The following is a 12,693-nucleotide window of genomic DNA, read 5'->3' as shown; positions in this document are numbered from 1 at the left end:
TTTCCCTACCTGCCCAATGAGGAGGGACCCTGGAGCAAAGTCATGTCCAAGGCTGTAGTGGACATTTGCTGCTCCTTGGCTTCCCAGCACCCATTCACCCTCCTGTTCTTAATTATGAATCCCTTTTTGGGGATTTCTGGCTCCTTATTGTGAGTCCCAGTGAGCCTGTCAGTTAAGGAACCCTTGGCTTCTCCTTGCCAAGAGTAGTTAGTGACTGAAGCTGGCCAATCAAATTTTACTCTAGGACAGTGCTTTTTTTTTTTTTAAAGATATATTTATTTTATTTTTTGGCTGTGGTGGGTCTTTGTTTTTGCACGAGGGCTTTCTCTGGTTGCAGCGAGTAGGGGCTACTCTTCATTGCAGTGTGTGGGCTTCTCATTGCATTGGTTTCTCTTGTTGTGGAGCACAGGCTCTAGGCATGTGGGCTTCAGTAGCTGCAATGCATGGGCTCAGTAGTTGCGGCTCCTGGGCTCTAGAGTACAGGCTCAGTAGTTGTGGTGCATGGGCTTAGTTGCTCTGTGGCATGTGGGATCGTCCCAGACCAGGGAAGCCCTCCAACAGTGGGTCTTGAACAGAATAACTCAAGGATTGTTATGAAAGAAAAAAAAAATTGGAGAAGGATTTTCTTCATCAGAGGTGTTCTGAGATCATTGATTACTTCTTACCACTTGGGTGATTCAGAGTTGCCCTGTTTCTGCCTTCATGAGCCTCGTTCTTCAAGTCCTTTTTCAATTCTCTGAGCTCTCTCACACCTTTCTAATAAATTCTCCCAATTAGTCAGTTTCTATTATTTAAAAAAGTTAAACAAAAAAATGAACTCATTCTCTGACTCTACTAGAAAATCCAGTTTTCAGCTATTTGCCAAAGTTACCCCCACTGATGTGGAGAAGCAGGAGGGATATGGATGGGTACAAAATTATAATTAAAGAGATTGTAACAAGTGATACTTTGTCTTTTTTCAGTATCCAGTGAATTGAATCGCTGTCTACATGGTTGTTCACGGAAGGAGCTGGAGAGTCACACTTGATATGCAGCCTTGCTGTTCTGGATCCACTCTCCACCCTCCTTTACTTGCTGTCTGCCCCAAGGGATGGTTTGAGTAGAGAAAGTTGAGAGCAATTAATTGAGTCAAGAGGCCCTTGTGTTCTCTGGCTTCCTGGTTGAGTTTTGTCCTCCTCCTAACTTGAGAGTGAGGGTGAATTTTCTTAGCTCCCACATTGAGGTTGCCTCAGGCTGGCTGTGTCCAGCAGTGTGCTTGTAAATGTTTAACAACTGGGTCTCTGAAAGAAAAAAAAAAGAAAAAAGTTCTGGTTCATATTATTCAGCGATATCACTGCTATATTACCAACCAAAACCTATGTGGTTACCCACGTGATGTCATTGAATGTATAGCTAGAGAGAGGTGGTACCAGTCAGCTCCCCGCATGTCCAGGCACGTGGCTGGCCATGTCGCCTGACAGAATAACTCAGCTTCTCTCAAGGTGGGCCTTCTGTGCATGATTCTATCACCTTCGGAGTTCCAGCATCCTCTCCCTCCTCTTGGCCCTTGGGTGTAGGGGGTGATAACAGCTTCTATTGCTTCCAGTGTGGTCTTTATTCCTTTGTGGTCTTTCTTTTCCTTGCACACATCTTTGTAAATTGTTCCTGTGTAAGAAGACAAAACAAGTATTCATACATAGACACAACTTCTCAAATTACCCTTATTTGAAAGTGCTGTCTTTTTCACAATGAGCACAGTGGTAATCGGCCTCCAAGGTGGCCCCTGACAGGCTGGGCCTCCTGTGTAGTCCCCTCCCACATTGTGTCAGACTTGGTCTGCGCTAACCGTAGAAGGTGGCAGAAGTGATGGCGTGTCTCTTCTGAGACTGGTCAGTAACAACACTGCAGCTTTCTTCTTGGTCACTTTGCACACTCTCTCTTTTTCTGAGCATGCACTTTGGGATGAACCAGCCTTCACATCAAGCATTCCCCATGTTGTAAGTAACTGAGGCCTGCAGTCAATCTTGTGAGTGAGATTGAAAGCAGATCCTCTAGCCCCAGTGAAAACTTAAGAATGTTGTGATACATGCCAACAACTTCACATCAGCCTCATGAAAGACTGAGCCAGAGCCACCCAGGTAAGCTGCTCCCAGGTCTTTGACCTTTCAAGACACTATGTGAGATACTAAATACTTATTGTTTGAGGTAATTAGTCTTGCAGCAATAGGTAACTAATTCAGGCACCCTGACAGACACAATTCCCACTCTTGTCCTTCATTTCTAGGGATTCGCCTCCCAAGTATCTACTCACTTCTCCTCTTCTCTGCTGCCATCATCCTAGTCCAAGTCTACACCATGGTAACAGATTTCTAACTGACCTCCCCACTGACTGCACTCCAGCAAAAATGATCAATGGAAACCCATGGATGATATTCTCCTTATTAAAATCCTTCCCTGGAAACCTGTTGCTCTTAGAATCAAGATTAAAATCTTTTTAAAAAAAATTATTTATGTTTGGCTGCACTGGCTCTTTGTTGCTTTGCTCGGACTTTCTCTAGTTGTGGCAAGCAGGGTCTATTCTTTGTTGTGGTGCACAGGCTTCCCACTGCGGTGGCTTCTCTTGTTGTGGAGCACAGGCTCTAGGTGTGTGGGCTTCAGTAGTTGGAGCACTCGAGCCCAGAGGTTGTGGTGCATGGGCTTAGTTGCTCTGAGGCATGTTGCATCTTCCTGAACCAGGGATTGAACCAGGGATTGTCCCCTGCAATGGTAGGCAGATTCTTATGTACTGCTGCTGCTGCTGCTGCTGCTGCTAAGTCACGTCAGTCGTGTGTGACTCTGTGAGACCCCATGAACCACAGCACGCCAGGCCTCCCTGTCCATCACCAACTTCCGGAGCCTACCCAAACTCATGTCCATTGAGTCAGTGATGCCACCCAACCATCTCATCCTCTGTCGCCCCCCTTCTCCCCCTGCCCTCAATCTTTCCCAGCATCAGGGTCTTTTCAAGTGAGTCAGCTCTTCACATCAGGTGGCCAAAGTACTGGAGTTTCAGCTTCAACATAAGTCCTTCCAATGAACACCCAGGACTTTTCTCCTTTAGGATGAACTGGTTGGATCTCCTTGCAGTCCAAGGGACTCTCAAGAGTCTTCTCCAACAACACAGTTCAAAAGCATCAATTCTTCGGTGCTCAGCTTTCTTCACCGTCCAACTCTCACATCCATACATGACTACTGGAAAAACCATAGCCTTGACTAGACAGATCTTTGTTGGCAAAATAATGTCTCTGCTTTTTAATATACTGTCTAGATTGGTCATAACTTTCCTTCCAAGGAGTAAGCGTCTTTTAATTTCATGGCTGCAGTCACCATCTGCAGTGATTTTGGAGCCCGCCAAAATAAAGTCTCTAACTGTTTCCATTGTTTCCCCATCTATTTGCCATGAAGTGATGGGACCAGATGCCATGATCTTAGTTTTTTGAATGTTGAGCTTTAACTCAACTTTTCACTCTCCTCTTTCACTTTCATCAAGAGGCTCTTTAGTTCTTCTTCACTTTCTGCCATAAGGGTGGTGTCATCTGCATATCTGAGGTTATTGATATTTCTCCCAGCAATCTTGATTCCAGCTTGTGCTTCATCCAGCCCAGCATTTCTCATGATGTACTCTGCATATAAGTTAAATAACAGGGTGACAATATACAGACTTGACATACTCCTTTTCCTATTTGGAACCAGTCTGTTGTTCTATGTACAGTTCTAACTGTTGCTTCCTGACCTGCATACAGGTTTCTCAAGCAACTGTGCCACCAGGGAAGTCCAAGTCTTTATATGGCTCACATGACCCTGGATACCTTACCCTTCTTACCTTTATAGTTTATCTTTGGCTACCCTCACTTGAACCTTGGACTGTAAAGTTGGAGTTGGACTATAAAGAAAGCTGAGCGCCAAAGAATTGATGCTTTTGAACTGTGTGTTGTTGGAGAAGACTCTTGAGAGTCCCTTGGACTGCAAGGAGATCAAACCAGTCAATCCTAAAGGAAATCAGTCCTGAATATTCATTGGAAGGACTGATGCTGAAGCTCCAATACTTTGGCCACCTGATGCGAAGAACTGACTCATTGGAAAATACCCTGATGCTAGGAAAGATTGAGGGCAGGAGGAGAAGGGGACGACAGAGGATGAGATGGCTGGATGACATCACCGACTTGATGGACATGGGTTTGAGCAAGCTCCAGGAGTTGGTGACAGACAGCGAAGCTGGTGTGCTGCAGTCCGTGGGGTCACAAAGAGTTGGACACGACTGAGCGACTGAACTGAACTGACCCTCACTTACATTCACCCACCCTCCATGCTTCAACTTTGGACTACTTTGTATCTCTTCTAACTACTAAGGTTCTTCCCTGAATTGAGTACTTTAGGTGGGCAGCCTAAAACACTCCTTTCCGGCAAGCTTCTCCTACCTCCCAATCAGCCCAAATCATCCTTCAAGTCTCAAGGTTCGAGACCTTAGAAAAGCCTTCCTGGTCCTCTGCCAAGACTAGGGTTAGTCCACCATTCAAGCAGTATTCCCTGGGAATCCGACACACGTATGATCTAGGGGTTTGCAATATATAAGAGAATATCTTCTACCATTTGTTCGTGGTGTGTATGACAATTCTAACCCAAATATGTGATTAACGTTCATCTCCATTACTAGATTATAAACATCCTGCAGACAGACACCACTGTCTGCCCATTACCAATGCCTGACTTAGAGTGGGTGCCCAATTTACATTCGTTGGAGAAATGAAATGAAATACATTTGTTGGAGAAATGTTGGAGTCAGACCCAAATTTGAATACTTGATCTACTGTTTGCAAACTGTGACTGGGCCACAGTTTCACCATCTAGCAAATGTAAATAACCACAGTACCCACACCTCAGAGTGTTGACTTGAGGACGAAATCAGAAAGTGAGTGCATGGCAGGTGCTCAGAGCACTGTCTCAGACCTAATAACACAATGCAGATGAGACATTTTATTATTAAAAATGAATTTAGGGCTTCCCTGGTGGTCCAGTGGTTAAGAATCCACCTGCCAATGCTGGGAGCATGAATTCGATCCCTCATCTGGGAAGATCCCACATACCACGGGTCACCTAAGCCTGTGCACCACAACTACTGAGCCCGTGCTCTGTGACAAGAGAAGCCACAGCAATGAGAAGCCCGCACACCACAATGAAGAGTAGTCCCCACTCATCGCAACTAGAGAAAGCCTGTGTGCAGCAACGAAGACCCAAAGCAGTCAAAGATAAAAACAATAAATAAAATGAATTTGACTCTGCATTCATGTCATAGAGCTGTCATTTTGAGACTGTCCAATTATTGCCACATCTACATTTTCCTAGTCACGCTTTCCCTCCTTCTTCCCCAGAATTAGCCTTGCATTGTTGTGCAGCTTAGCTAAATGTACTTGCTTCAGTCCCTTCAGGATTTCTCTGAAAACTTGAACTAATGCAGCAATTTTTTGTTTGCTATAAATTTCCCCACTTACAGGAAAGATTTTTAACACGAATGTATATTTGGGATAAAAGAGAAATGATACATATCCTTCAGGGGGATTCTGTGTCAGGGAATTAGCAGTAATAAATAGGGGTCTCTGTTATCTCAGAGAACACAGCAGGTATAAATCAAAGCGAAAGAAAACTAGGAAGTCACGTGCCCCCACAACTTTTGATTATCCTCATCAAGATTATTTATAGCAAATCTTGATGTGCATTTCTGTTGAAGATACTAAATGCATAGAAGACATAACTTAAAACATACCCATCGTAGGATAGTGTGTTCATTCCTAAAGCTACACGGTGAGACCAGGATTAACGATAGTTTTGTGAGGCATGAGCTTGGGAATAGTAAAAGCAACCTTAGCAACTTGTTTCATGGTTTAGAGTCCCTTCCTGGTAGTTTCCTCTTTAAGGGGAGAGAGGTCAAGCTTTACCTCTGAAGTCACTCTCCAACACTCAGCCTTGGCTCTAACCCAGAGTATGTCCCTTCTTCAGCTGCAGTATGCTAGAAGCACCGCCTTGAATGGAATGTGCTTGCTTTTTTAGCAGCATCTGCCAGCCGAATGACTTCTGATGCAGAGCCCTGAAAACAGGACCATCTCTCATCAGAAATCTGCCACACCTGGTCCTGCCATGCTGAAAGGCTTGGAAGCTTCTCAGAACAGCTCATTCTCAAGGTGTTCACAGAATCAGAGAAGCTCTCCTGCGGGTCTGACCAGTGACCAGAGAAATACTCAGAGACCCCAGAAGCCTGCCTCACTATGCAAAGGAGAGAAGAAAACAAAAAGCGAGAGAAGGAACAGCCTCATATTTGCCAAACCCAGCTGCTCTTAAAAACCTCAGTGCCTGTGCTTATTCACCACTTAGACATGTTTCCTAACTCAAAGACTCCTTCCTTCTCTCTTGAAATCTAAAACTTATCCCTGCCAAGGCCACGAAACCCCATTCTTAGATATTTTTTTATACTGCAAGGACAGATGAAGTTTCAGAAATGAAACCAGGTTCCCTGTACCCCAGAATTACTGAAATTTCCCTCTATAGTTCTTTAAAAAAAAAAAAAGAAAAGATTTGGTTATGCCAGGTGTTAGTTGCAACATATGGGATCTTCGATCTTTGTTGTAGTTTAGTTTCCTGACCAGGGATCAAACCTGGACCCCTGCATTGGGAACGTGGAGTCTTAGCCACTGGACCACAAGGGAAGTCCCCCTTCTATAATTCTCATAACTAAAATATTTCCAATATTTAGTGGCTTAAAAAGACCACTTAATCCTGATTTCATCTGTTTCCATGGGCCCCTACGGTTGATTCAGGTAGATATCAAGAATTGGATATTCTTGTCCTGAAAGTCTTCTTTAAGCTGGAGAAATCAGTGTAAGATACAGCTCTGAAAGTGAAGAAGCTTGTGAGAAGTTCGGCTGTCAACAATGGCTGGCCATTGACCCTCTGGAGAGCGCTAAGTGTTTCAGACAGCCAAAGAGCAGGGATTCTTTTTTACTCCTAGCACGTTTGACTGATAGTTGTGCCCATCTTGAGAGTATCAGGAATCAAGGATGCTTCCCTCTTATCTATGTGCTTACTTTCTTCATGCATCAGTCAGCATTTTTATCAAAAATGTGCTAATGGTTTTAGGCCTAGGTGTGGCTCAGCCATAAAGCTGCCAGTGCAGGAGATGCAGGGACTCAGGTTCGATGCCTGGGTCGGGAAGATCCCCTGGAGAAGGAAATGGCAACCCACTTCAATATTCTTGCCTGGAAAATCCCATGGACAGAGGAGCCTGGCGAGCTACAGTCCATGGGGTCACAAAAAGTCAGACATGACTTAGTGACTAAAATCAGCAAACAACAGCTTAGTTTGATTAGCAAAGGTCCCCTTTGGTCAATTGCATGTCAATTTCTGAGTAGGAGTTGAAGAACTAGGTAGAATTATGGCTGAAATTAAATTTTGCTGTTGATTCCTATAAATAAAAGAGCTATTGATAGGGGTTAGGACAATGTCAGTGTTGCCAGTCATACCCTTAGTTAACACTTACTGTATAGTGGGTATATCAGTTGGGGTCCCAACAGGAAACAAGTAAAACACTCAAATTAGGATGACTTAGAAAGTGTTATAAAAAGCTAAGTACAAAACTGAAGACAGAGTTAAGGGAGCCATAAGGTATAGGATGAATTCAGAAATGGCAGCAGCCAAACAGTTATCACTCCTGGACCCAAAGGGACAAGGTGAGGGAAAGTTACAGAGCCTGGAAGGAGAATCATGCATAGCAGTTACTAACACTTTGAGAGGAGCAGTGAGCAGATCACAGCCAGTCCAAGGCAACCTCTCACTTTGAGAGGAGCAGTGAGCAGATCACAGCCAGTCCAAGGCAACCTCTCCCTCTCCTCCCTCCTCTGGGTCTCCTGCTAGACTCCCCTTTGACTCAGCACATCTTAAAGCCAAAGACACAGAGCCATATGGGGCACACTTGAGCCTGAGAGCAGAATGTAGGAAGCAGGAGAAGGCATCTGGAGGAACTAGTATAAGTTATCTGACACCCCTGAATTCTCCAGCATGACCGACCTCCTTCTTACCCCCTATGACTTCTTACCTCTCCATGACTCTTTTCCCCCAGGTTTAAGAATAAACCTGGCCATCTCTCAAGGCTTCATCCTCAAAGGGCTTCCTGCAGACCTCTTGCTCCATAGGTTAAATAATGCTCACCACTTTGCACAATCTCTAGGAATGTAGCCTGACCTCCACCTAATCCAACTGCCTGCTGGACAACAGATGGCCACTGGTATTCTGAAATCCACAGATCCCAAATCCAGCATAATCTTCCACAACCTCAGCCCCAAACTGGCTCCTCTTCCTCCCAACTCATACTACTTCACTTGGAAATACCATCCTTCCCCCAGTGACTCAGTCTTGCAGGCTCAGTCATGCTTCCTGTGCCTTCCCTTTCCTCACCTTTCCCTCTCCCCATTGGCTGGTTGCAAAGTCCTCTACCTTCTCCTTCAAGTGTGCTTTTCGACTGTGTGTCCAGTCTCATGACCAGGTTGCAGTTAGGGGTCTTTACGTTTTACCTGGACTACTCTAATAAATTCTTAACTGTTACCCTAACTCCAGTCCACTCTGTACCCAATCTAATGTACAGATAGTTGAGTTTGTTGCACCAAGTTACCACAATAATATGGCCATCATCTTTGCCTCTGTTCTCCTTGACATTTGAGGGGAGGGAACAATCTGTAAGATAAATCTTCCTAAAGCAGTGCTTGTAGCAGAGCATGAAGCATATGTGACAACCTGAGGCCCAAAGAACCTGCTTGTCCACATAACCTACCTCTCACAACCAGTGCTCTAAGAAGCCTTTGATGACTCCCCTTCACTTTCTGTTCAGAACATAACACTGCAGCTTTCCATTCTAGGCTATTTCCACCATGTGTTCCTAACTCATCTGTTCAGGCTTTTATCCTGCGACTAGCCCATATACAGCCTATTCTCAACAGCTTGTTCTGGGATACAGCTCATAATCCTCCCCATTCGTGTCTTTGCATGTACTTTCTTTTATTTAAATTGGCCTTCCCTCTGTTGATTCCCCAAGAGTTGCTTGTTCAACATCTGTGAACCTTTCAGAGAATAGGCCATAGTCCTCTTTCTTTAGACTCTCTTTTACAAAGTCCCTTACAAAGATTTCCTGGATTTCCCTAACCAAATAGGGTCTTTCTCTCCTTTAAGTCTCTTTAAAAAAAAAAACTTTCAGCACTTTGATTTTACCCTGGTCTTTCAAGTATTTGTCACTCTGCTCATGGCTATTTGTAGACTTGTCTTAGGCCTTTATTATACTATAAGCTTCTTACATGCATGGCCTATACCTCCTTCAACTGTTTCCTATACTATCAGTATTAATGTAGTGCATTTCACAGAAATATTCTTCATTACTATTTTTAAACATTGATTTATTTTTTAAAAATACTTATTTTGCCACATCGGGTCTTGGTTGTGGCACTCGGGGTCTTTGTTGAGGCACACGGGCTTCACGTGAGCTGAGCTCTGGAGCTCACGGCCTGAGTAGTTGCAGTGCTTAGTTTCTCTGAAGCAGGTGGGATCTTAGTTCCACAACCAGAGATCAAACTCACGTCTCCTACATTGGAAGGTGAATTCTTAACCACCAGACCACCAGGGAAGTCCCTGAATTTTGACTTACGATACTCTTTTCCCTCTAGAAAGAATTATCCTGGTACTTTTCCATTATAACTGTATATCTCTTATGTGTAATTCCCTTGGCGGGAAGGGGTGAAGTTTCATTATTATTGTTGGTTTCTTGTCTGCTAAGATGATGGTATTTATCAGAGCATGTTTCATTCCTCAGAATCCTTACCACTCTCCTTGATAACTTGGTGGGAGATAAAGACCAACTGGGCTTCCCAGGTGGCTCAGTGATAAAGAATCTGCCTGTTGATGCAGGAGATGTGGGTTCAATCCCTGGGTCAGGAATATCCCCTAGAGAAGGAAATGGCAACTCACTCCAGTATTCTTGCCTGGAAAATCCCATGACAGAGGAGCCTGGCGGGCTATACTCCAGGGGGTCACAAAAGAGTCGAACACGACTTAGCGACTAAACAACAGCAACGTCAAAAATCAACTGATCTAGTCTATTTTGTAAATGAATATTGCAGTTAAATTGTATATGTAACATATGTTGAAGAAATGAATGAATGATTGACAGAATGCACGCATAATATGACTGCTACTAGGCATACCTTCTGTCTCACTGGATGTCTCATGCTGTTCAAATTCTGACTCTTCCACTACTGAGATAAGAGACCTCAGAAAAGTCACTTAATTTCTCTGAACCTTAGAGAGTATGGACCACATTTTCAAATTTTTCTTTTAAGTTGAGGAACTCTTTTATAAAGTGAAATCTTACTCAGACATGCACTATGTAAAACTGATGAAATTAGAGAAGTATATTTGGCTGAAAATTGGGGAAGCAGCTTTGGGGACTAAGATGTAAAAACCAATAGATAAATGTGACTTTGAAAATCCATCCCACAGTGAACTCCCTAATTAACCACTTTGTCAAAGAATACAGTCAGGGTAGAAGATTCGAACCAGTACTGACTAGTAGGGGTTTCTGAAATTCTAATTGAGAACGTTAAAAATGTGAAACTGAAACCGCTTCATACCCATTAGGATGGCTGTCATAAAAACAACAACAGCAACCCAGAAAATTACAAATGTTGGCATGGGTGTGGAGAAATTGGAGTCTTTGTGCATCACTTATGGGAATATAAAATGGTGCAGCTGCTGTGGAAAATAGTATGGTGGTTCCTCAAAAAACTAAACATAGAATTACTACATAATCCAGCAATTCCACTTCTAAGTACATATCCCAAAGAATTGAATGTAGGGCCTTGAAAAGATATTTGTATGCCCATCTTCATAGCAGCAAAAGGTTCTGTGTAGCCAAAAGATGGAAGCAACCTGAGTATCCATCGATGGATGAGTGGACTAACAAACTGTGGTCTATACATGCAGTGGAATATCAGTTAGCTTTAAAAAGGAATGAAATTCTGACACATGCTACAATATGGATGAACCATGAACTAAGCCAGACGGAAAAGGACAAATATTGTATGATTCCATACCCCATATATTTGTTTGAGGTGCCTAAAGTAGTCAAATTCATAGAGACAGAAAGTAGAGTAGTAGTTATCAAGGGCTGGAAAGTGAGAGTGATGGGGAACCAGTGTTTAATACTTATAGTATTTGAGTTTCAGATAATAAAAAAGTTCTGGAGATGGAGAGTAGTGATAGTTGCACAGCAGTGTGATTGTACTTAACTGCCACTGAATTATACACTTAAATTGGTTAAAACAAATTTTATGTATATTTTAGCACAGTAAAAAAATATCCCCTAAAATGAGAGACAGAAACAGAATATATCAGTTTTGGAATTATGACAGTATAGAGAAAATCTACACATTGCACACGGTACCCAAAATGAATTTCAAAATATCTAATAACAAAGTTGTTCTCCATTTTAGCATATGGAATTTCTTGAACGCTAACCTCAAGCTAAAGTCCATACTTACTGGAGAAAGACTTTGGTTGTTGTTTTTGTTCTGTCGCTAAGTTGTGTGTGACTCTTTGGGACACCATGGATTACAGCACGCCAGTTTCCTCTGTCCCTCACTATTTCCCGGAGTTTGTTCAGATTCATGTCCACTGAGTCAGTGATGTTATTCAACCATTTCATCTTCTGCCACCCCCTTCTCCTCTTGCTCTCAATCTTTCCCAGCATCAGAGTCTTTTCCAACAAGTCAGCTCTTTGCATCAGGCGGCCAAAGTCTTAGAGTTTCAGCCTCAGCATCAGTCCTTCTAATGAATATTCACTTTAGGAGTGACTGGTTTGATCTCCTTGCTGTCCAAAGGACTCCCAAAGACCTGTACAGTATTAAATCAGTGGTCATTCCAATGACTTATAGGACCAGGTGGGTTGTTCCTTATTCACGATAGTGGTCTCTGAATTCTAAGACTCCAGGTCTTAATTTCTATCAGAAGTCAGGAGAGAACCTCTGGAACAAAGCTAAGGACTGTGACCACACACCACCACCCAAATCAAGCTTGTCTAGGAGAGAATCTATGAGTCCAGAGTCAGCCCTGATAGCCCTGTGTGTCAAACCTTAGAAGAAAACTCAGTCACAGTAGCTCTGGCTGGGGCAGTGTTCAGCCATTGTTGGCCGTGAGGTGTGGGAGTGGTGTTGAGGTCACAGCTTGGAGCCAGGGCTGGCACCTCCCAGGGACAGCATACAGTGGGTCCATAGGTTACCACTTGTCCTTTGCACCTAAGCTCTTTCTGAAAAAATCTTGCTGCTAGATAATTAACAGGCAATCTTGTCATCGGCTATATATTAATTTGGCTGTCCTAACACAAAACAATATTATAATATAAATTTAGACAGTTCAAGACCAATATGGCAGCTTTAAAATAGTCAGACATAAGCTTTGGCGATCTGATTTTCTCTACTATCTTAGACTGTGGTCCTTATCAGGACCCAAGATGACTAATCATATTTAGCAGCAAAATGAAGAAAAGGGGTTGGAAGGCAAGCTTTTTTAGTTACAACCCTCAAAATTACATACATTCCTCCTGCTCCCATCCCAAGACCAGGGAACACTCAGAGGCAAGGAAATCTA

At 43.2% G+C, this 12,693-nt stretch overlaps 2 long non-coding RNA genes across 3 annotated transcripts in view; one reads left to right on the top strand and one right to left on the bottom strand.

The window, feature by feature from the left end:
• The window catches only part of LOC145528741 (uncharacterized), a 37,931-nt gene extending 36,627 nt beyond the window's left edge, over positions 1-1,304 (top strand). Inside the window, exon 4 of the long non-coding RNA XR_014070592.1 lies at positions 963-1,304. This is a non-coding gene — a long non-coding RNA (uncharacterized LOC145528741). The remainder of the gene's footprint in view (positions 1-962) is intronic.
• LOC145528740 (uncharacterized) lies at positions 253-12,202 on the bottom strand. Of its 2 annotated transcripts, none has more exons than XR_014070591.1 (3): positions 11,589-12,202; positions 1,410-1,644; positions 253-1,280 (listed from the first exon to the last, which is right to left on the bottom strand). It is a non-coding gene; the product is annotated as an uncharacterized LOC145528740 (long non-coding RNA). The 2 variants fall into 2 exon arrangements; XR_014070590.1 differs by having other exon boundaries at positions 1,510-1,644.
• Between the last annotated feature and the right edge of the window lie 491 nt (positions 12,203-12,693).

This window comes from Giraffa tippelskirchi, chromosome 12 (genome assembly GCF_054371585.1).
Source record: "Giraffa tippelskirchi isolate mGirTip1 chromosome 12, T2T-mGirTip1v1.2.pri, whole genome shotgun sequence".
NCBI classification, from domain to species: domain Eukaryota; kingdom Metazoa; phylum Chordata; class Mammalia; order Artiodactyla; family Giraffidae; genus Giraffa; species Giraffa tippelskirchi.
Note: the sequence above shows the minus strand (reverse complement) of the source record. Positions and strands in the feature narration are given on the sequence as shown.